The sequence below is a fragment of the Osmia lignaria genome, chromosome 11 (assembly GCF_051020975.1).
Source record: "Osmia lignaria lignaria isolate PbOS001 chromosome 11, iyOsmLign1, whole genome shotgun sequence".
Lineage (NCBI taxonomy): Eukaryota > Metazoa > Arthropoda > Insecta > Hymenoptera > Megachilidae > Osmia > Osmia lignaria.
Window position 1 is genome coordinate 4,432,467 of NC_135042.1, and position 21,922 is coordinate 4,454,388.

General features: G+C 36.0%; 1 long non-coding RNA gene across 3 annotated transcripts; it reads right to left on the bottom strand.

Moving 5' to 3' along the window:
* Nucleotides 1–1,118: 1,118 nt before the first annotated feature.
* LOC117603768 (uncharacterized) lies at nucleotides 1,119–20,681 on the bottom strand. 3 transcript variants are annotated; one of them, XR_004581291.2, is made up of 6 exons: nucleotides 17,453–20,681; nucleotides 9,522–9,621; nucleotides 7,139–9,422; nucleotides 6,802–7,051; nucleotides 6,505–6,625; nucleotides 1,119–5,935 (listed from the first exon to the last, which is right to left on the bottom strand). It is a non-coding gene; the product is annotated as an uncharacterized LOC117603768 (long non-coding RNA). The 3 variants fall into 3 exon arrangements; XR_013063064.1 differs by having other exon boundaries at nucleotides 6,802–6,986; nucleotides 9,363–9,422; nucleotides 16,770–20,664; XR_004581290.2 differs by having other exon boundaries at nucleotides 16,770–20,664.
* Nucleotides 20,682–21,922: the final 1,241 nt, after the last annotated feature.

The following is a 21,922-nucleotide window of genomic DNA, read 5'->3' on the forward strand; positions in this document are numbered from 1 at the left end:
TTTTTAATGAAAACTCATTAACTCAAACTACTATAATTAAGAGAATTAGAGCCAATACATTAAAATGCATAAGGACCACCATATACGCTACGTGGGGTCTTAGAAGACCTTGGTATTTCAAAATGTGATACAAGAAATATCTTAACCATTTTTGTATTAGGGCACCCCAATAATACTGGGGTATATCCAGCTATGGGTAATACAGCGCTCTTGCGCTGGTAAGATTTTTATTATTAACAAACGGTATTTAATTCCCAGAAGGTAAGATCAGAAGGCAATTTCTCAAATGGTAAATCAATTGTATATAAAATAAAAATGTAGGAAACTAGAATAATCAATTGAAGAAAATATTAAACAATTTTCACTGCGACTATAGATTTCAATAAAAAGAAATTTTATTTTTAGTGTACTTAATTAAGCCAATTAAAAAATATTACAGAAATATTACAAAGTAAATGATAACATAATTTTTTATTCGTTGATAAAATAACATTTCAGCTGATCGTTTGCAGCACGAGTAAGAAACAGTTGTCTGCAACGAATCACAATAAAGCAATAAAGTTGCCCATTTGGAATGACACAGTAGGAGGAAATGTTGGTCACAGAAGGCCGCGGGGGAAAGGTCAGGACAGAAACAAAACGTAATTACATTATAAACGCTTGAATACGCCCTCGGGATGAGAAGCGCGCTTTAATCGAAGACTCTTTATCTCCGGTGTGTAAATCATACCGAGACGTCAAATCGGGCCGCTGTTCGCGCAACGAACGCAATCCGCTTCCTTGGCAATTACGACAAATTAACCGTGAAATAGACTCGTTAATAAGAACATTATTCTCTCGAAACATTGTACAAGAAACTGGTTGGCAAAATCTTTGCATTGCAATCGATTTGACAAATTGCGACTAAGATCATCCGATACAAAATGTCGTTCGTTTGAATCGATAAGGGTAGCTTAATATTATTCGCTTTGCCTTAAACTAATTGCATTTTGCAAAATAAATGACTATACAGAAACGACTAGGTATATAAATAACATTAAAAATAAAAAGCATAAAATAATTCCACATATATTTACTCTTTGCTTATCTCAAATAGATTGTAAACAAAAAGGTTTAAGTATTCTCTTCTAAGATATTATGTATGCACATGGGTGCAGTTGCACCCCATGCATTTTCAGTGGAAAATGTAAAGAGAAACTGACTGTGTATTTGTGAAATTTTGTTGATTTTCAAGAAGAAAGGTGTGAAAAATTAGAAATTAAAGAATCATCATTATCGTTGGGATGTTTGCACCCTTCTATGTAGAGAGAAAGTTAAAAATGTTTCGATAAATTAAGTATTATTGTACATACACTTGTATTTTATTGTATCGAAATTGACACGTAGTACTACTGGCATCAGTCATTCTTAAAATTATCTATCTCAATTAACGAATTAACTTCTTGTGTTCTCAATGGTCATTATCACCTAATCAGAATTCTTTAAGTGTTTTTCTTTCAATTGTTGATGTGAAATAAACACCAAAACTTAATTATGTAAATTGTTCGATTACCTTCATTAATTAGTTTTTCTACATTTAATAATTTTCAATGTAGCTCCACCCAGGTGTATAAAAGAACTTATACATGCGGTAGCCACAAAAGGATTAATATCACGAAACAAGAGAAAGTAAAGTTGTCCTACTTTTAAGAAAAACAACTGATACACCGTCTAGTCAATTTTCAGATATGATAGATTTTACAGGTACGTACATACGATGTTTACTCGAGAAGAAGTTATAGCTTGTCCCAATTTTAAAATCATTCCGTATATTCGCCCATCCCATATCGACAGTATTGGTATCAATACTGTTGCAAAGTTTCGATTTTATGCTTGTTTTCATTGTACACTCTTCTAAATTATCTCGTATGGAGTTGTATATTCAGCAAGTTTCGTGCAATATCGACTACTATTTTCCCTTGAAAATGTTATTTTTACCATTAGTCATCTCTGCTTTTCATCATAGTTAGAAAAATGATATATAGAAAGAATCTGACCTAATAAACGGAATAATAATTTTATAAACATTAAGATGTACGCATTATTTCAGTACCCTAAACATTATTTTCAATTTTTAATTTAAAGTGTCATATTATGGCTTGTAAATGGATCAGAATCTGCGCTAATTTGGTTTTACGTTACACAGTGATTATACCTGCCTTCAGGACGTAACGCAATATGGATTTGGGCGATTCTTTTAATCCGAAACAAAGCGCCGGTTTCGGTGGTCACACGTGGGTGTGGGAGAGACCTCCCACATCGTTCCATCAGGAGTTTCACTCCTTTCCTTTCGTCGGGAGCGCGAAACGGAACCTCCTAAACGGAGGCCTCTTTCGAGAAACTGGACTCTACGGTATAATTACGTACAGCCTCTTATGGCTAGCCTCTTGCTTTCCACCTTGAATCAGAAATCGATTACTCTTCGGGTTCGGGTTTTTCTCTGAATCATCTAGCCTACGAGGAACTCACCGTATTGTAACACATTTCATTTTATTTTGTCTTCTTTCTAACTTACCAGAATTCTTTCCCATCATTTATTACTAAATTGCTTCATATGTGATATTTTGCATTACCCAATTCATATTCGAATTTTCTATGTTTCAAAATAGTCCATTTAATATCTTACAAGTTAATATTTTGAGGAGCAATTTTTTTCTTTTTTAAATTTTAATGTAACAATTGTTTTAAACCTTTGACAGCATTTTCTGTACTTTATCTCTCATCATCTGACATTTTGAAAAGTAATGTATTCCGATACTTGTGCTTGTCTTCTTCGTTCTTTCGTTTGTTTGCGATGGGTTTTGGCACGTGGCTTACATGAGCAGCTAAAAAGCTGCATTATTAGCGTTAATGTACAATTAAATGTTTGACTTGACGACGTACATTTTACAATAAAAATACTCCATTCGTCAATTTTACTTCGGTACATTTTACAGCCAAAATAAAATTTTCTTGATTAATAATATATTAAAAATATTTAAAAATAAACTAAAGAATTCATACAAATGCTAGAACAAAGTCTATCTCAGTCTTGAACTTTCAAAAGCATGGCACTCGAAAAACACAGAATTTTGGTGATAATTAAATCGCTGATAACTGAATCGCTACGCCTCGAAAAGAATTAAAAGAGGGGTTCAAATTATACGTGTTTTATTTCACGCGATTAAATTCCTTAATGATAAAACTCGTTGTATAGATCTAACTTTAATTCTTATCTTGTACGATATTTTCGATTCTGTAATCAAACTGACCAATCCTTACGTATTACAGTAAAAGAAAATTAAAGATACTTCGTAAGAATGTCAATTTGTTTACAGGTAGTGAATAAACCATAATTGTTAATAGTTCTTGGTAGAATGCCAGTAAGCTCGTATATTGTGTTTATCTGAAAAGATAATGATCTTCTTTGAATTTCTATGAAGGTAGATCGTAAACGTTTGGTAAACAGCCCACTATAGGAAACTAGCTATTGTAGAAACAAATCGTAATTACAAGCTGAACGAATATGGCGTACATACACTTGTCCCAGGTGTACGTATACGTGTACGTACATATTGCCAGTAAAATTTCGAGTTCTAAGTTCAAGTGGTCGAGGAATGTTTTACGCGTGTCATCGAGTCGGTGGATCCACTCGTGAGTATTACACGCAGCACGTGCGTGTCTAATAGTACGTTCAAATACAACGGTAAATTAGCGCCGCCTTAAATTAGCTTCGACTTGAAACGCAGCTTCTCGTTGTAATTAGTAACGCTAACAATGTATTGTACTCCGGATTGCTTCATCTCGATAAAAAGGATAAAAAATAGCACTGCAAAGCGTCACCCAACGTTTACCTTCGTATACAAACGTATCCTGGTGCTAAAATTTTAGTTTTGTTAAACGTGACATGTCTTGGAATTGAAAATTCCATGTAACAATTAACGAATTACATTGGTCAAGGTAAGAAATTGGTGTTTTCTAAAATAAATACATATTTTTGAATACAGGTGAGCTTCGAATGATAAAAATTTTACTAGGTGTTAATTGTTGTAATTAAAATTTCATCTCCAAATTTAATTTCTATTAAAAATATATATAAAATAATCTCCTTTCGATATTTTCAATATTTTTCGCATAGAAAAAAAATGCCTAATTTATTTGATATAAACCTGAAACCCTGGAACATGGAACATTACTCTATTCGAATTTGTAAAACAACTGCGGTTGTAAACAGATGCATTATAAAGATATAAACCGATTTCAGTACAAAACTGACAATACTACCTCGTTTATACTTTAATGCGTTCAATACGAACATCGCATGTATACGCTGATGTTACGATTACTCACACGAGTTTCATTTTATTTGCTCTTAACGCAGATAGGAATCGTTTTAAACTATCGCATAACTTACAAAATAATATAACTTACGAACGGTGTGCATGGACCGCAGTTATGTCCGGTCGTATCATATCAAATGACCGATTTCGAAACACAGGAATTCGAAACACAGGACATAAAAGTGCTGCAAAACAAGACTGGTAATTGAAAATTTGATAAAAATGACTGTACAACCCTTTCTAATCACGATCTCAACTGAAATGAACATTATCGGATTCCAAAAAGCCAAGAAAATTTATGGCCTTTCCCTTTGCACGACCAATGTAACCTCGTGATTGAGAGTTGTACCGAAATTGGTAAGGACGGGATGACCACCTCGTGGAGGAGACGACCAACCCGTTATCGAGTCTCTCCTCGGATCTCCAACGGGGAAAACAAGACGTATCTCACAATCGGTAAGAACGTCATTAATGCGGGGACGATATACCCTGGTGTCATTCGCCGTGAAATAACGCAATACGATAAAACATGCTACCAGGAGGTCCCTGAGTGTACTTACAGTCTGTCTCACAAGAGCGTGGCCACGATATCTTGGTGAAAATTTATCTACCGTGTAAAATGTTGCGCATGGATTGAAATATGTATCGTATGAAAAGTATTTGTTAATTTCCCCTATCGGTCAATTAGGTATATACCACTGGTATATTATCACATTATTGCAAATGGCATGCAATTTTATTTTAGTATGTGGTACCTCAATTAATCCTTTCATAATTAGTCTAATTTCCACTGTTATGGCAATATTTTAGAATATTTTTTAATAATTTTTCTACGCTGCTTACAAATAAAATGTAGAGTACAATTATTTAATCATTATAATATTATCGATTGTTATTATTATTATAGAAATAACTGATGGAGTTATAAATATACCATAGGTCACGTAGCTGTGCTATTGTCATTACCAATTAGCAGTATATTGAAACACCTGTAATTCTTAATTAATTCATTATAATTATGGATACATTCTTGTGAGACGTACTGTATGTACTGTACAAGTTGAAGATACAGAGATGTCGCGTGGGAAGGTGGCCATCGCAGGTAGGCCGATCAGATTGGAACGTATCGATAGGCCGAGATTCGAGACAAGATCGTGGTATCGATACGACCGGCTGGTACCGTACAGAAGGACCCATTAATACGATGCGGTATCGTCTCATAAATACGGTGGCCGATACGAAAAATCACCAACGAGAAGATGCGAACCGATAAATCAATCCCCTTTTAACCCAGCCTGCTACAAATAGACCGCATTTGTCAGGCTTCGCCGGAGAATGGAGCCTTCCATTTTTCGTGTCAACGCCGGAAAAGCCGCTTGCCGTAGTTTTGGACTCTCGTTGAATCAATTTTCCGCCGGATCTTCTTAGCGAAACAAATGCCACGAATTATTGGGGGACAATAAAAGCCTTCGCTTCCCGCAATGTCACGGTTTTCAACTAATGGAATTTTTTTATCGAGGAAGCTGGATCCTGATACATACTCGAACACGTGTGATCGTGTTGAAATATGTATTTTCCTATGAATGAAATGATTTTGTATCAACCTTTCAAATTAAACTCGTGTAATAAATTAAAAATAATTATTATATCAAATAATAATCATTGGTCTGACAAGGTAGGGGTCAGGGTGGGCTTGGCACCCTTAAACATCTAGACTGGCCCTTGCCCAAAAATGTGGATCTTTATCATACCAAAATTAAAAAATTTCTAAATTTCTGAGACCTGGCCCACCCTAGAGAAAGGTCCAAGTCACGTCAATGATAATAATTCCTAATTTCTTATTTCCTTATATTACCTTGAAATCTCTGAAGGTCCTCCAGTTTCCAAAATATCATTACCTTATACTATATTATAGCTTTCTCAATACCTTATGATATTTTCTTTTTTTAATAAAATATTATTTATACTTCTATAAATTTGAAGAAGTTAGAAAATTCGAATCAGTATATATTTTATTTCCTTATTTCCGATAGATCTCTACCACTATCAATGTCATAAGAGATGAGAAAAGCGGTACGCAAGCTTTGTAAAGGAAGCGAAACGAAATATAAAGAGAAGCGAAAATACGAGTAGAAATCATCCTTACCAAGCCGACAGACTGAAAAGGTTGAATGGCCAGTTCCAGTTTCTCCAATGATTTGTAATTACTGCCACTAATATGATACAGTTGACTACAGCGGTTCTCATTCCTGGTACGTTATTCGTTACTGTCGAAACAAAGGGGTTAGTGATTGTTAAATATGAAGGAACACTGGTTGCTTGCGAATAGGTTCATCAGGAGCCCTCGGGCTTTACGATCCTCTACGGCGCCGCGAGTTAATCATTCCGAGCGAACCATTTTCGTCCTTACGAACTTTGTATTACCCTTCATTCGTTTTCTTACCGGTTCCATTCGGAGAAAGACTGCTGCTTCTGTTCTCTTCTGCCGATAGCTACTGTCTCTGATGATTCAAGAGCTGAAACGGCGAGATCGATGAACGCGAACAACCTCCGTCCGAAATTCCAGGAGCCCCAGGACCAGCTGCATCCCTCTGAATCACCACCACCCATGGTCTTCAACGTCGTTTTCTTAAATCACATCCAATGGAAAAAAAAGGTGATTATCACTCGTCCTCGTCGGATGACTCTTTCGTCTACCATCACGAAACGAAGATGTATCAATGTTAAAACGATGACGTTTAAAATTAAAAAATACTAAAACCTATATTAATTATAATTACCTAAAATTTTTACCGAATGCAGAGCAACAATGTGGCTATCGTATCTGTGTAAAATAAAAACCTTTCCTAAAGGGATAATAAAGATTTATTATTACAAAATTTACTCTTCGATGAGTCTTGAAATTTTTCCCTGATTCACCTATTACGATTCCAGCAGACGAGATTTGCCCCACATTTGTCTTTTGATATCGCTTTACTCATTCTGCAACTGCAATCGCGATGACAGCATTCAGATACGATACCGTCTCTCGTACTCGTCGATTTCAATCTTGCGAGGAAACGACGTGACGAGGCATGCTGTGGTTGAAAGGGACGTGTAAATTGATTTGCGGTTCGTCGTGTGCCGATATACGGTTCTGGCGCCACGACGACATACCAGCATTTCCGGAATGGCATAACTGTCTTCTCCTTCCTATCCAGCTTGACATTAACGCGGGACTGTTAACGAGAGGGGAGAATTGATTTTGCCAGACTTTTTCCTTGTACCTTTAAACGATCAAACGATGACTGAGTCACTGAAATTTGAATAAAAGTAAAATGAAAAAAGATGAAAAATCCGTAATTAAACGACGTCTCTAATTGCCGGAAAAACCGTCGAGCGGAAATATTTGACTCGTCGTAAAATTCGGCGACAATTTAACTAACTCGAGCGAGCGCGTAAAACCGCGGGTGGTTTCGTTGCACCGTAAAGTTCCGTTTACACCCGAAACACGAGTGGTCTTAAGCCGGGTCGAAATAATCTGTGGGAACCGGGACCGCGCGGCACAATGGCGGGCTTATTAAAATTCCTGACTGTATTTTATGCGCGCGAGATGGTGGGCAACGTCGCGAGAAGGTACGAAACACAGACCGGTAGTAGGACTGAAACACGGCGCATGAGAAAGAAAAGAAGAGTGGAGGGAAGGGAAGATAGGACCGGAGAAACTGTAAGAACGAAAGTAAGAAAAAAAAGAAAATAAATAAAGAAAGGAAGGGGGACAGAATAAGGGACCAAGATGGGGAGGGAGGGAAGAAATTGAGGGAGACCGAGTGTGCGTACCAAGAAATGAAAAGGGTTACGAGAGAAAAGGAAACGGATAGTTGTCAGATTAAAAAAGGGAGGAGAAGGGAGAAGGCCACGCGACTCTGAGTCAAGGCGTAATCTTTTTACATCTACACCCACGCTTACTAACCGACCACTATACCGCTCGGCTCCATAACAGTATTTCGCCGTGACCACTTTAGGTACCATCCTTTCTTCGGCCTCATTCCTCGTCTTTTTGATTGTCCGTTTCTTGCTTTCTCTTATTTTCCCTCGGTACACGAAAATTATTGACCGCTCGATGCTAAGAGAAATACTTTCATAAGAGTTTTAGAGAATGATAGACTACTGCAAAGGTTGATCGGTATCTGTAATGGTTGTATCATATCCGATAGCCGATTTCGAAATATGGAAAGTCTAGCATTTTTTGATGGCATACGAGCAATGCAAAATTGGAATATTAATTTGAAAATTAAAGTTTGAATAAAATAGCTGATTATTTGTAATAAAAAATTAATTAAAATAATCAAAATTTGGGTTTCAATAAAAATTGGAAATATTTCAAAAGAGACTTTCAAATATACAGTACAAATTTCCTTCTGATAAAACGAAAATAAAATCACCCTGTTTTTAGTTTCTCCTACACGTGTTACATATTAAATAAAAAATAATCAAATTTTATCGGAGATTCATAAGATATGTTTGGGGAAGAACTGAAAAAATCAGATACGATGACGATCCGCACCTATCAAATATATGATGCGTATCATGGAAATTCACTTTCTACTTACATATCGTACATCCGGTGTACGCGACATTATTGCACATGATATTCGTTCAAACATTTCCAGCATGAAACATCCTATAGCGAACGTACGCGAACTAAGTGCGTTACCCTCGTGTATCGTTCTCTCTTATCGCCCGACAACCGCTTATCAAGCGCCAGTCTGGCAGACTCCCTACGCAGGTGAATACAGGTATACATCTACCTATGCTTGCACCTATCTCTGGTTTAGGCAGAGAGAATGCTCTTTTTGTATCCTTCACGTTATCGCGAATTCTCCAGCGTCGAGCTTCGGAACGGTAATTGAATTCTCGGTACTCGCTGATACGCTTTCGACGTACTACCTACGTATCACGTGAAAAGAGCAACTGTTTCCTATGTAACAGGGTATTTATTAAGTGTGTAAATTAGTTCGGTACCTTCGTAGATTAGCCAGTGGCTGCTCGCTTTGGCTGCAACTTTCGAAATATACATCCACCCTGTAAATAAAGAATATACGTATTTGGATAAAATATCAAAATTAGGGCAGAAAATTAAAAAAATTAAACATGACAAAATATACTTTTTGGTATAATTACCTGAGGAAGATTGATGATGTTGCAGTTCCACAGTGCTTATCCACGTGCCACCCTTAAAGGTAGATGTACATAGTTTCGTCCAATCCTTTCAGGTTGGCACCTGCAAAAAAAGAGTTCCTTGTCAGTATGAAAAGAATTAAAAGGCTGGACAGAGAATTGAATAAATTCGAGAACCTTCGAAGAGCTCCTCTTATCCAGTTGGTTCTATGCCAAAAACAAATTAACTTAACTTAAAGAAAAAGAGGGGTAGTTTTCACCGGAAATCGCAGGGAATTAAAAAAGGAGAAATTTTCCTGGCGAAAGAATTCGCTGTGAACGATGCACCTCCGGGGTGCCCCGCACCCACAAGCGGAACGTACAAGCTGGACCGGCTAAACTCGAAGGGAATCGAATTCAATGGGACACCATTGTTATTTATTCTCCTAGGCGTGACTGGCCCCGGTCCAACGGCCCACGTGGCTGCGATTATTTATAAAATCGGTACCGAATAGGACTACGTGCTGGGCGTTAACGAGGATCGTGTCACATCGTTGTGCAATCGGTAACAAAACACCGTTCTTCCAGAAATAAGGAAAAAAGAAAAAATAAAGAAGCGAACAAGGCGCCTGCTTGTTAATGATACCGATAGAATGGCTTCTTCTAATGTGATAGGAGCTTTCACGTCGATGATTTGTACTGCTGTGTTACGCTCTACGTAATTGGATGGTTCTTTAAGGTAATGCAATTGGAAGATGCATGAGATTTAACGAGTACGTCATCGAAATAAATTTTAGATAGATTTATTACCTGTGCCCTGGGTCGCTTGATTTACAACACTCGTTAAATTTAATAATGCTACAATAATCGTCCAATTCTAGAGGCACGTTAACCGTGTAATAAGAAACGGGTACCTAAATCTAATTAATTTGGAGACAAATTACACCCTTAGTGGTAGGGCTGTGGAGCCCTATGTGAAAAGAAGATTTGAGTTTCAGGGGTAAGCGAAAGATAAGCAGTAGGTTGCTCGAGAAATGCATTAAAGACTCCAATAAACTTCGCGCTCGTCTGGAATGCTAATAAATTATCCGTTGGCAATCCCCTTTCCAGCAGATATTACAGAAGGGAAACGAATCCACGCCGGTAGCCGTGAACGTGGAACGTGGCAATATGGAAGAAGCGTGCAGCTCTCTGTGAACATAGGCACCGACTAATGAGTTTATGTCTTAATCACTCGATCGATCGATCTTAATCGATGCCTCTTCCTTTCCTATAAATCTTCGACGATCGTCGGCTTCTCTGCCACCGTCGCGGAGGTCTCCACGGCGAATGTCTCCACGGCGAATGTCTGCTTCTGTGTACCACCGTGATATGCCCACCGACATTCCATGCGTTCCTACTTTTTTAACTCCCTAATGTATGAGTAACTCATTTAAGAATCACAGGTGTACAGCTACAGTGCGAGTCAAAAGTTTGAATGCACCCTAGGGTGCTTATGAAATTTCAGAAAGTTTAAGAAGGAATTTTTATGTGAAAAAATTTTATTCTTTATATGAGGGGTGTCAAATAATCTAAGCACCTTTTATCGAAGAAAGAGAAAAATATTTAAATTATTAATAGGGATTAAAATTTACAAAATTTTATATAATTATATAGAATTAATTTCAAGGCAATTATCTAATAATCAAAAATTATATTATTCTTTCTCTAAAATACTTTTAATATTAATATAATAAAAATTGAGGTTTTAAAAATTCCTGCTCTCCCTATATGATCATTTTCCCTGGGGAAATCTGATTTGATCGCGATTGTATAGAAATTCTATGGTTATACGAACCGAACACAAAGAGTTTGAATTGAATTTCACGTACGTAACTCTCTGCCACGAGTATCTTCATCGTGTATGATTTCGAGAGGGCTTGTAGGGCTCTCAGAGAAGGTTTTCACGGAACGTAACGAAGGGAAACCATGGTACTATGTACCTTACCGCTATTGTTGTATTGCTGCAAAGTGACGGAAGGGTAAATATAACGAGGGCGATGAATATTTATAATATCATTGAGAATTGATCGCACTCAAAAAAGGGATTTCGTATGCGTGCAACATGCCGATGCATCGTGATCAACATGGAAGATACGCGGGCAGAGTGAATAATTAAAGAAATCTTCTTGGGATGAAGCACTTTGGTAGCAACGTCAGATATTTACGCTCGTTTTACCGTCTGAACGTATAACTGAGTTACGGTTAGTTTATGATTTCACGCCCTACTTCGTGCACCCGTTACTTCATGGATCGTTCGGTTGATTGACGATTAAAATGAAACACCCTCGAATATTTCAGCAATTGAATCGACTGCTAACTTCTCGATTCGATAAACCAACCTTTTATATATTGCTATATTTTGAAACTTTTTTTTGAAATTAATTCTATGAGAAAGGAGGAGTATTATTTAATACAATTTCATCTTCCTGTAGATAATAAGCGTACTTAAGAATTGTTTTATCGTAGCCTTTTCTCCTGACAATGGAAATAAAGTGATACTTCTGAAAAGCCGTTGAAGTTTTAGAAAGAGGGGAACAAAAGGAACCGACAATCGAGATAAGAATCACAAGATTGTGTCATTATCCGTTTCCACTTGGAACATCTTCGAATAAGGTTTCTATAATATTTCTTTCAGGATGACTGGCAAAAATATTTGAGAAGTCAAGGTAGGTTCCTAGAAAACCTGGCACCAATTGGATTAACTTACTCGTTGTCAAAGTAAATTAAATTTTCAGCGGTTATGGGTTCCCTTAAACCGCGTACACGCGCGCTAATTGCACGCGTGGTAGCCATGGTACGTAAACCGAGCGAATGCATATATCATGGAACCGTAATGCAATATCGGTATGACCCTCCTTGGCCCAGAGGCTCATATGCCTATGTTAGTATAAATAATGCCTGTTATTTGTCGGCTATTAGTTTTTGCACTGGGCTAACTTATCGTCCTCGTAAACTGGCGTACAATTATCTACCTGTGCTATGCGAGCAGCACCGAAGAGGCTTGGAACGATTGCTCGTGTCACTTCTACTAAAATAAGACGACAAGAAGATGAATAGGTGAATCGGCAAAGGGAACTATGTACATCACAGTTACCTAGAGCAATACGTCATCTACAATTTTCCTCCATTCGTATCATTTACTTTTTAACGATAATTTAATAGGAGGTACCATAATTTATTTAAGAAAGAATTATTTAAACTGAAATTGTATCGTATCATGTGAAATTGTATCATTTTGAATAAATTATTTTTTATAAAACGATTCGTTTGATTTTCATACTTAGAAATACCTATCTGTTTGAAGGTTCGCATAAATATTTATCAATGAATTACGAAACCGTATATGTAATAGTATTTATCGAGTAGATTAATGACGTGCGAGTTGGTGATTTACTGGTTTTCACATTATTGTACCCTGTAAATGTCCGTCATGACTAATGTTACCCTGTTAGATGCATTCCACCAACTTTTGTGATAGTAATCGACAAATTATGTGGACGTCGCGCAAGTAACACAACAATTTGTGTTATTGGAACTAAAAGTATGCATGTTACACAAAGCGATCATAAATCTTCGACGGTTCGGCAATAAATCGTTATCACCATTCACTTGAATGATAAATTACCGTACAGCTTTACGAATCCAGTATCAAATGTTGTTTTATCAAATACATATTCGAACAGATTTCAATTATCCATGTAAGAAGCTCAATTCGCATAAATCAACAAATTAAAACGCAATAAATATTTCCATACTCCCATGGACATAGAATTTATGTTAATTGATCAATTAAAATTGCTGCAAAGTAAATGAAAAATACTTCATTTGTTCCTAATTAAAATTACTCAAAACACAGAGTACTTAAGAATTTATTAAATTATTAAAATTCTAAAATACCGTGCTTCAAAGAATTACTTGATCTGACCTCAACAATTTATTAAACCATTGTTTAAACATTGATTAAAAAAGTAGCGATTCTTAGACGCGATAGTGTTATCAAATTCAACGAATCAGTCCTTAACCGAAGTCAACATTCTCGTCGATGCGCTTCGTTCGAAATTATCAGATTCTCTTTTCCTCCGTCTCTTTTTCTCTTTTCTCATCTCCTCTTATTTTGTACCTTTATTCTTTTTCTACTTCTCTCTCTCTGCCTCTTCGTTTCACGGTGCAACCATTTAGGTTCGGCGACATTTCCGGTTACGAAGTAGCAGCCGTTACGAGTAACGGCTCGATAAGAACGATCGCCGAAAGAGCAGTAGTTTGTACGTTTCTGTATCCGTGTGTGCGCGCTCACGGTTGGTCCAATTAAGACGATCCGGTGGCACAAGATCCCAACGATTTCGGAAGATTTATCAGTAACCTTTCCGACGACCACACGCAAAATGAATAAACGCTCGACGAGATTTTCCTTCGAACCGTAAAAAAGTAATTCCATTAACGGTAATATTGATTTTAATGGAGGACATGTTTTAATAAGATTGATCAATTTTTCATATTGCATAATTAATATAATAGAAAAGAAATTTATTAGGAACTACTTTACTATTGTTAATTAAAATATAATATGTTATATATATTTTTCAAATTTAACTTCTCTAGCAAAGTCAAAACGACCCATAGGAGGGTTAACACCCGCTCCTCTCCGACAGGGTGCCCTGAATGCAAGTTTTCCAAAAAGCTGGTGGCAGCTTTTCTTAAAATCCGTATAATAAGAAGAACGGTTTGGCCAATGTGGTTACATTCATGACAATGAGACGTTGACCTCGGTAAACATCCAACGGTCAGCTTCTAGCATTGTGAACGCTGCTTTCTTCTTTAATCGTTACGAATTCCGTCACGGGTGAATTTATGTGCGGACTTTTTGGGTGGCCATGCGATGCAATTCTCGTTGAAAAAAAAAAAAAAAAAGAAAAATTCAAGAGAATATTCGGGTGTGGATTTTTCGCGCCTTACTCCGCCCTGCGACACCCCTCTAGCTCGAGTATACCGGAAGTACCAGGTGCACTTTCACTGAGTTTTCACCCTCGAGATCGTTCTCACCCTGAACCAACGACCTTCGACTCTCTTCGAGGTCGCTGGAAACGGTCGTTTAACACCCAGTGAGAGTTTTCTTTTCTATCACTTCATTGAGAGAAATTTCCCATGTCGTTGAATGTTTCAAGTGAACGCGTCGATTAAATGGATTTTGCGCATCATTGAACAAATTATTGTTGATTGGATAATTCTCAAATGCTTTTGATTTATTATTAGCAACTAGTGTACTGGAAATATTTAATGCTTTTCCAGTTATTAGTTTCGAAAATATTCTTCTTTTTATTCAATTGTGAAATTGAAGTTTAACAGTGTATTAGCCTTACACTTCTAAATTATTTAATTAAAATTCCTCCTTTGTAAAATTGCAACACATGAATTTCTTTTCTCATATATATCACTTATAGCCTCCTGACAAGTTGCTTGCTCTTTTGGGTGCGTACCTTTTTCACGATTCAGTTATGGGGACAGTTATTGTCGTCGTAGAAAATCCTATGAATAGTAGCTAAACCGTGTCTAATTCAGCGACAAATGGGCACATTGTGACTGCCAGCATTGTATCATAGAATAGCAGTGGAAACTACGTTTTAAAGACATGTAAATAGAGAAAACCACAGGGTATTTTTCAGAAAAGCCCACCTACTTATTTCAATGAAGAGATTGAACTGAATTACCAAATCACAGTTACCAGATATCAATGTAATAGAGCAAGAAAATTGACAAATAAACAATAAAATAGTGTTTAGATTAACAACTGAAATATTCAACGATCTTTATCGGTGTTCAAGAAGAAATTAAAGATACCTCTAATTGCATTGTTCCCTTAACGCGAGTATCTTATGAGATAGTATAGATGATAGCTGGTAAACGGGCAGGGAAGATCAAGAGGGAATCTCCTCTAATGATCGCTGACTTAATATTCTCTGAACGTCGATACTCGATTTAACGAGGGCGGCACCGGTGCGGGCCACAAAGCGGGCAGACGCGTGTGCATGCAGGTGAAGCAACGGCCGAGAAATAGACCGGCTATTCTCGATTCAAACTGGGCCCTCGATCGAGAAACGTGCACCCGAAGGAGCTTACCACCGGCCAACAGGAGAAACGCGCGGGAACCTGTACTCGGACAAGCCGGCAGATAAGCAACTTCCAGATAAGATACGCTAATTGAGAGATCTTAATTGGAGCCTGCACAGACCCACCTATGCCTTTTTCTCTCTCCCCGATATACCGCCGCCGTCGCGTCGGAACGACCTCTCCGAAACCATCGTGAATCCTTCGATTTTGTACGAAATTTTTTTTTTCTGGTAGCTCTTTGAACGTAATTGCTTTTTTGGGGGTCGTTTTATTATTTTTCTTGGATGTTTTGAAATATCACTGAAGACAGTTTAATAACCATACTCGTATTTAATAATAAAAGGATTGAATATTTTAAATTTAACCCCAGATTCTTAATTCATCTATAAAACATCAAACACTCACCCCATAGAAATTTCGTATTTCTTCCTATAGCCTTGATATCATCTAACCAAGTAGGTATAGGTTTCACATGGAGGTAAAAGACAGCAGTTTCGTCCAGCCAGACGAAAGCGGATCGCAAAGCAGGTATTATCCCGTAAGATAAAGTTTCCGGTGGCGGAGCACGAAAACGTCCGAGGAAGAAGGTAATCTTGGGATCTGGCTACGGGAACGTAGGGTACGGGGAGCCACTCTCGAGCCGTTGGCGAGTGAATCTACGGTTAGCGAGGGGTACGGAGGGGGTAGTCGAGAAAGAAAGTGAAAAGGGGTAGAAGGAGAGAGAAAAGGGGGTGAAACTTAACGGCTTCGTTCGAGTCCCAGACGCGTGATTTCTAGATCAAACACTCGACAGCGTTAAGAAGGAAGTTTTAAGGGGTGCTTATTCGGTCCGTGCGAGAAAAGGGGGTGTCAACGAGCTGCCACGAGGGATAGAAATTTTAGGGGGACCCAATCTTTTTTTTTCGGCTGTTCTTCTTTTTTCCTTGATACCCATACGGCGGAGGGTTACGGGGGAAAGGTATTTTGACATTATTTAAGATGCCCTTCAGATTGTACGGTCGGAAAGAATCAACGGTCGGAATTGAAGTGGCGACGGGAGTGAGCCTTGTATCTACACGTTCCACCCTTCTTTAGATGAACGTAATACCTTGGCGAACTATCACGATAAATAGAGGACCCACTCACCGCTTTCCCGTCCGATCCGATCGCCACGACTTGTTTGATTTTCGCTTTCGGCCTTCGAGTGATTTGAGCGGATTTGCGCATCGATGAGCACACGAGTGCTTCTAAAATCCATTCTCGAGGAGACTAAAATGGTTGCTGGTACCTTAGAGAGATTAAGTTTGGAGAACTGATATAATGCCATTTTCTTGGCTGCTTTCGTTATTCGTCAATTTAGTAGAATCAACCCCGTAGTCTAGTTTTTATTTCGGACGTCCTTATTTTAGAATGGCTTATAAATCATTTATACTGCTTTCTATAAAAGAAACGCTTAAGATCGAAGGGTTGCTTAATTACCAGTATTAAATTACCTGAGAGGTAAATCTCCCGCCGATATTATTGTGTAATAAATTTGTTCACTTTGCATAACTCGTTGAAATAAATCAGACGATAACGACTTTATCACTATGAACTGGTTTAACAGCTGTCCATTTTATATTTACGTTTTACTCAATTTTAAACGTATACTTAATATTATTTTAAATATGTGCAATATATAATTAAAAAAATAAATCAAATTAACCAGAAAATTTTCACAATAAAAATAAAAATTATAATGTAACTTCAAAAAGATTTGAAAGACATTGAGTTATGCAAAGGATGATTATTCTTCGAATAAATTAATTTAAAGGGGTGAAGTTACTCACTCTGCATTGTGGAAAATATAATTTTTTTAACTGAACAAACAGAAAGATGCAGTGACCAATTTACACTCTCCAATTTCATCTGAGCCTACTTCCATCCCCCATGAATCGTTCTAGCACCTACAAGGGGATGGTATCGCCCACATTGGGAAGCACTGAAAAAAGAAAGAATAAAATCGAAATGAAAAATACTCGGTTCGAAAGGATTAAAAGAGTACCATTTTCAACTTTTTAGTCTAGGATAAGAAACAATTAAAATAAATACCACACAGATGTAGCAGTGTATGAGCGTGTATTTGACAGTGTTTTTCTCTCTCGTACGGCGGCACACATTATTAGAATTCGCAGTACGTACACGATTTAAGTTGGAATGTTATATTATTGCTAGTTGCTGCCGGACGTACTGCACTCGTTGTTCATTTCTACAACACAAAAACAACATTGAAATAAAAAGTCCCATTTAATTTAAATCACGGTGGTAGTTGGATATTACAATTCTCAGTTACACTCCCATAGAAAAAAAAAAAAAAAGAACAATTGATTTCTATTGTAATTAAAATTTTGTCGACGTTCAACATTCGCTTCAAATACAAATTTTCAATTTTTCATTTTTCATTTTCGTGCACGAGCGAGGCACGTCCGGGATTTATACATCGACACATCGATTTTTTAGTGGGTAACGGTTGGGCCTCTATGTTACAACGCAAATTACAATGTAGAATAACATTATCATCATCCATCGTCGTCGTCGTTCGTTATACAACAATCATCGTAATAATTATTATCATCGTTTCATTGCGATCGATCATCGTGGTGTGCCTAAAGACAAGTCGGTATTAAATATCTTACAATACACATCATTTTCCATTTATATATATATATATATATATATATATAATATATATATGGTAAAGTGTATATATTATATAAATATGTATTTGTAATATACACATATAATATGTATACTTTACCGTTCTTTTTTTTTTTTTCATTTTATTATTCATTATGTATACTATCTATAGGGTAGTCGAATTTATCTATTGCGTTTCATTTTTTCTTTTTATTTATTTATTCATTTTTTTTGCCGTTCTCGTTCGTCGATAGTGAAAAAGTAAAAAACAAAGGAGGAGGGAGCGATGGTTTTGCTTTGATGCTCGAAGTCAAGTCACGCGTCAAACGACTGGGAAATTCGAAAATTTCTATTTTTTTTTTTTGTTCTTTTTCTGCTTATTTCAGCGTATCGTGTAAAATACGATACGTGGTTTAAAAAGGATTACCTCGCAAAAAACGCTAAACGTAACTAGACACGTGCCGTCTCGAAATTGACTTGTCGAGAAATGGTTTCGTAATATAAAAAACTAAACGCTAAGAGACTTGACGTCGAGCAGACTGATGACTTATGAAGGACAGCAATCGATTGATGAACAATGATTTTTTCTGCAATTTTAATATCATGTAAAACTAAAAAGTGTATTCTACGTTTGCTTTTTCCTGGAAGGAAGATGTCCACGTTGAAAGGGTGAAAACAGTTAAGGGGTTGAAAAAGTTCTGGAAATTATTAAGTGAGTAAAGTTTTCAAGATATTAGAGATAATTTCAAAGACTATTTTCACCCCTTCAAAATGAATATTTTTCTAAAAAAAACTGTGTTGTATTAAAATTGGACTAAAATCAGTGTGGGTCAATCAGGTGATGTCCCTCGTTAATTAACCCATTTACACCTTAATAACGAAAATTAATTTTTCATCCATTTTCATTTTCTAAATTTTATATTGCTGTGTTAAATATTATTTTTTCAATATTCAAAAGTCTTCCACTTGTAAATATTTCATTGTCACATAAAAATCATTGATATTTTTATACACGAGAGAATTTTTGTTAAAACATGTATATTTTTGCAGTGATGACCACTTTAAAATTCCGAAAACCTGGTGCAAATGGGTTAAAAGGGAGTTACACTCGGTCGGGATGAGCAATGCTCTTCGAAGCGTTGCTTGTTGCTAATCAAGTGCTAATTAACTCCGATCAAAGATCCATCTTGTTCCATTGTACCATTACTTTCTATTGCTAGAAACATCATCGCCGTGATTCTCGACGCGCTATGCTTACACATACAAAAAAGACGAGTAGGTTAATTATTATTATCATTATTATTATTTTTTTTTTAGAGGTGGGGTTATAATATCATGTTACATTACAATACATTACACGTTACATTAGTTTTCTGTTATTCAATTACAAAAGCGTCTGATTATTATTATTTATTATTATTATTTCTCTCTTACAGGTCAACTTGCTGGCACTTTAATTCTGTTTCGCGCGTGAAATTTTATCGTGCTTAGCTTGCACTAGGCTACGTACCGGTAGACGAAACTGAGACAATAAAAATTATTTTGACATTCTTATCATATTTAAAAAAAATACTGATTTGAGTAAAAAACCAGACAAGTGCCAAATAAAAAAAAAAAATTGAATGAGTTGAGAAAGATCAAAGACATGAAACAGTAAATGGAACGTCAAAAATTACCGCGGAAATGAATAAAAATAATATTTTATTACACGTAATGGTACTCTCGATTCGTCGAACGGAACGTGGCTTTTCTACGAACAATTTGCCGTCTACTTTTTTATTTTTATTTTTATTTTTATTTTTTTTATTTTCAGCGACACGTACAAACACCGTTCAAGGAGGGAAATAGGACCCCTACGCACTGCCACTGTTCGTCTCTCGATAAACGAAATAAACTAATCAGGTATTGAGTATTTTCGGATTTAACATTGATAACGTAAAAATCGAGGATGAGAAGATATAAGTACAACAATATGAGGATGATGTTGGGAGAAAGAATTAAAATATCCCGAAGAGAAATTTAACCCTTTACTGAACACTTGACCCTTTGTGAAAATGATTTTAATGTTGAAGAAAGTTGGTTAAATGAAACTTTGTTCATGTTTATTTTGACAGTGGTCTAAGTCATTTGTTTTCTGATAAAAATATTATAACTAGTGAGAAAATAATTATTTTTCTATTATGTAATTAGAGATTGAGTGCCCAAATTATTATAATCAGACAAAACAATTACATATTTTATGTTTTAAATGAGTTTAATCATTTTATTATAAAATAATTAATATTAACCAATATGGTAAAAATAAATATATTATTATTCGAAGTTATTTACTTTAATTAAAATGATCTTTTTATAATAGTCTTTATAATTATGTAAATATTTTATTTCGATATTACTGTCAAATTTAATAAAATACAAAGGATATTTATAGATTTATTGTAAATTTATTGCTGCACATTTCGTCAATTTATTATGTCATAAGTTATTTTTAATAAATGTCATAATTCATTTATTAAAAATATATATGATTAGTTGCTTTCAATGCAAAATAGTTCCTGTTAATTTTGAAAAGTGATTAAAGGTTGTAAAAAAAAAAAAAACAAACAAGTTTTATATTCACAGAAGAGATTTATATTACAAAAGCAAGTGTTTTGAAAAATACTTTGTCACATAATGAACCAATATCTTTCAACACACCCAAATGAAAAAGTTTAAATTAATAATAACTTAGACCACCTTCGTAATCATCAACAAATATAACCAACTTTCTTTCCAACTTTATTTTTTAATCTTAAGAATATTTTGATTTTGTTCATGTCAAATAAATATATTTAATACAACTGGTCATCTTTGTTCTATCCCGTTTAAATACACAAAAAAAATACTGAATTTTATTACAATAAAATAAAAGTTCTACCAAAGATTTTCAGGTGACCGTGAAAGGGTTAAACGTCAATATTAATACTTCTGCATGCTAATGAACAAACAAAAATTTTATTTATCACATTCTCTAACAGTATTTAATTTTTCTTCATAAAATAACATAATTTTAAACCACGTACATCATTTGTATATTATGCTATTTTCTGGATTATAGGCATGGCACAGTGCAATTTAAAAAAATGATCCTAATCTCATATAGAAAAATCTGATAGCGAATGTGTTAAATTTAAAGAATTTGCTCGTTCATAGGAAACGTAGTGACCAGTAAAATATTCCAATCGATTCGAGGATAGTCATGAAATAAAAAGTAAATGAAAAAGGGGGTTGATGGGATGGGAGAAGAAAACGAAAATAGGGGATAAGTAAAATAAAAGAGAGCAGCGCACGTTTCCATACTCGCAGAGGAAAAGCTTTTCTTCTCGGGTAGTTTGGTTTTTCCATAGTATCTAAACACGATTTCAATAAATAAGCTACCTAGGGAGCGATTTCTTTTTGGGGAAAAAGGGCCGGCCGCTCCTTACGTGGCGAGTCTGCGAACACGAACGGGTTAAAGGTGTTTCTATACCGCTTTCTATAGAACATTACAGAGAAACAAAGGATCTCTCAAAAGATATAGAAACGTACCCTTGATTCCGTTCGCCGAGTCGCCACCGCGTCATCTATTCGTGTAACTAACCTAG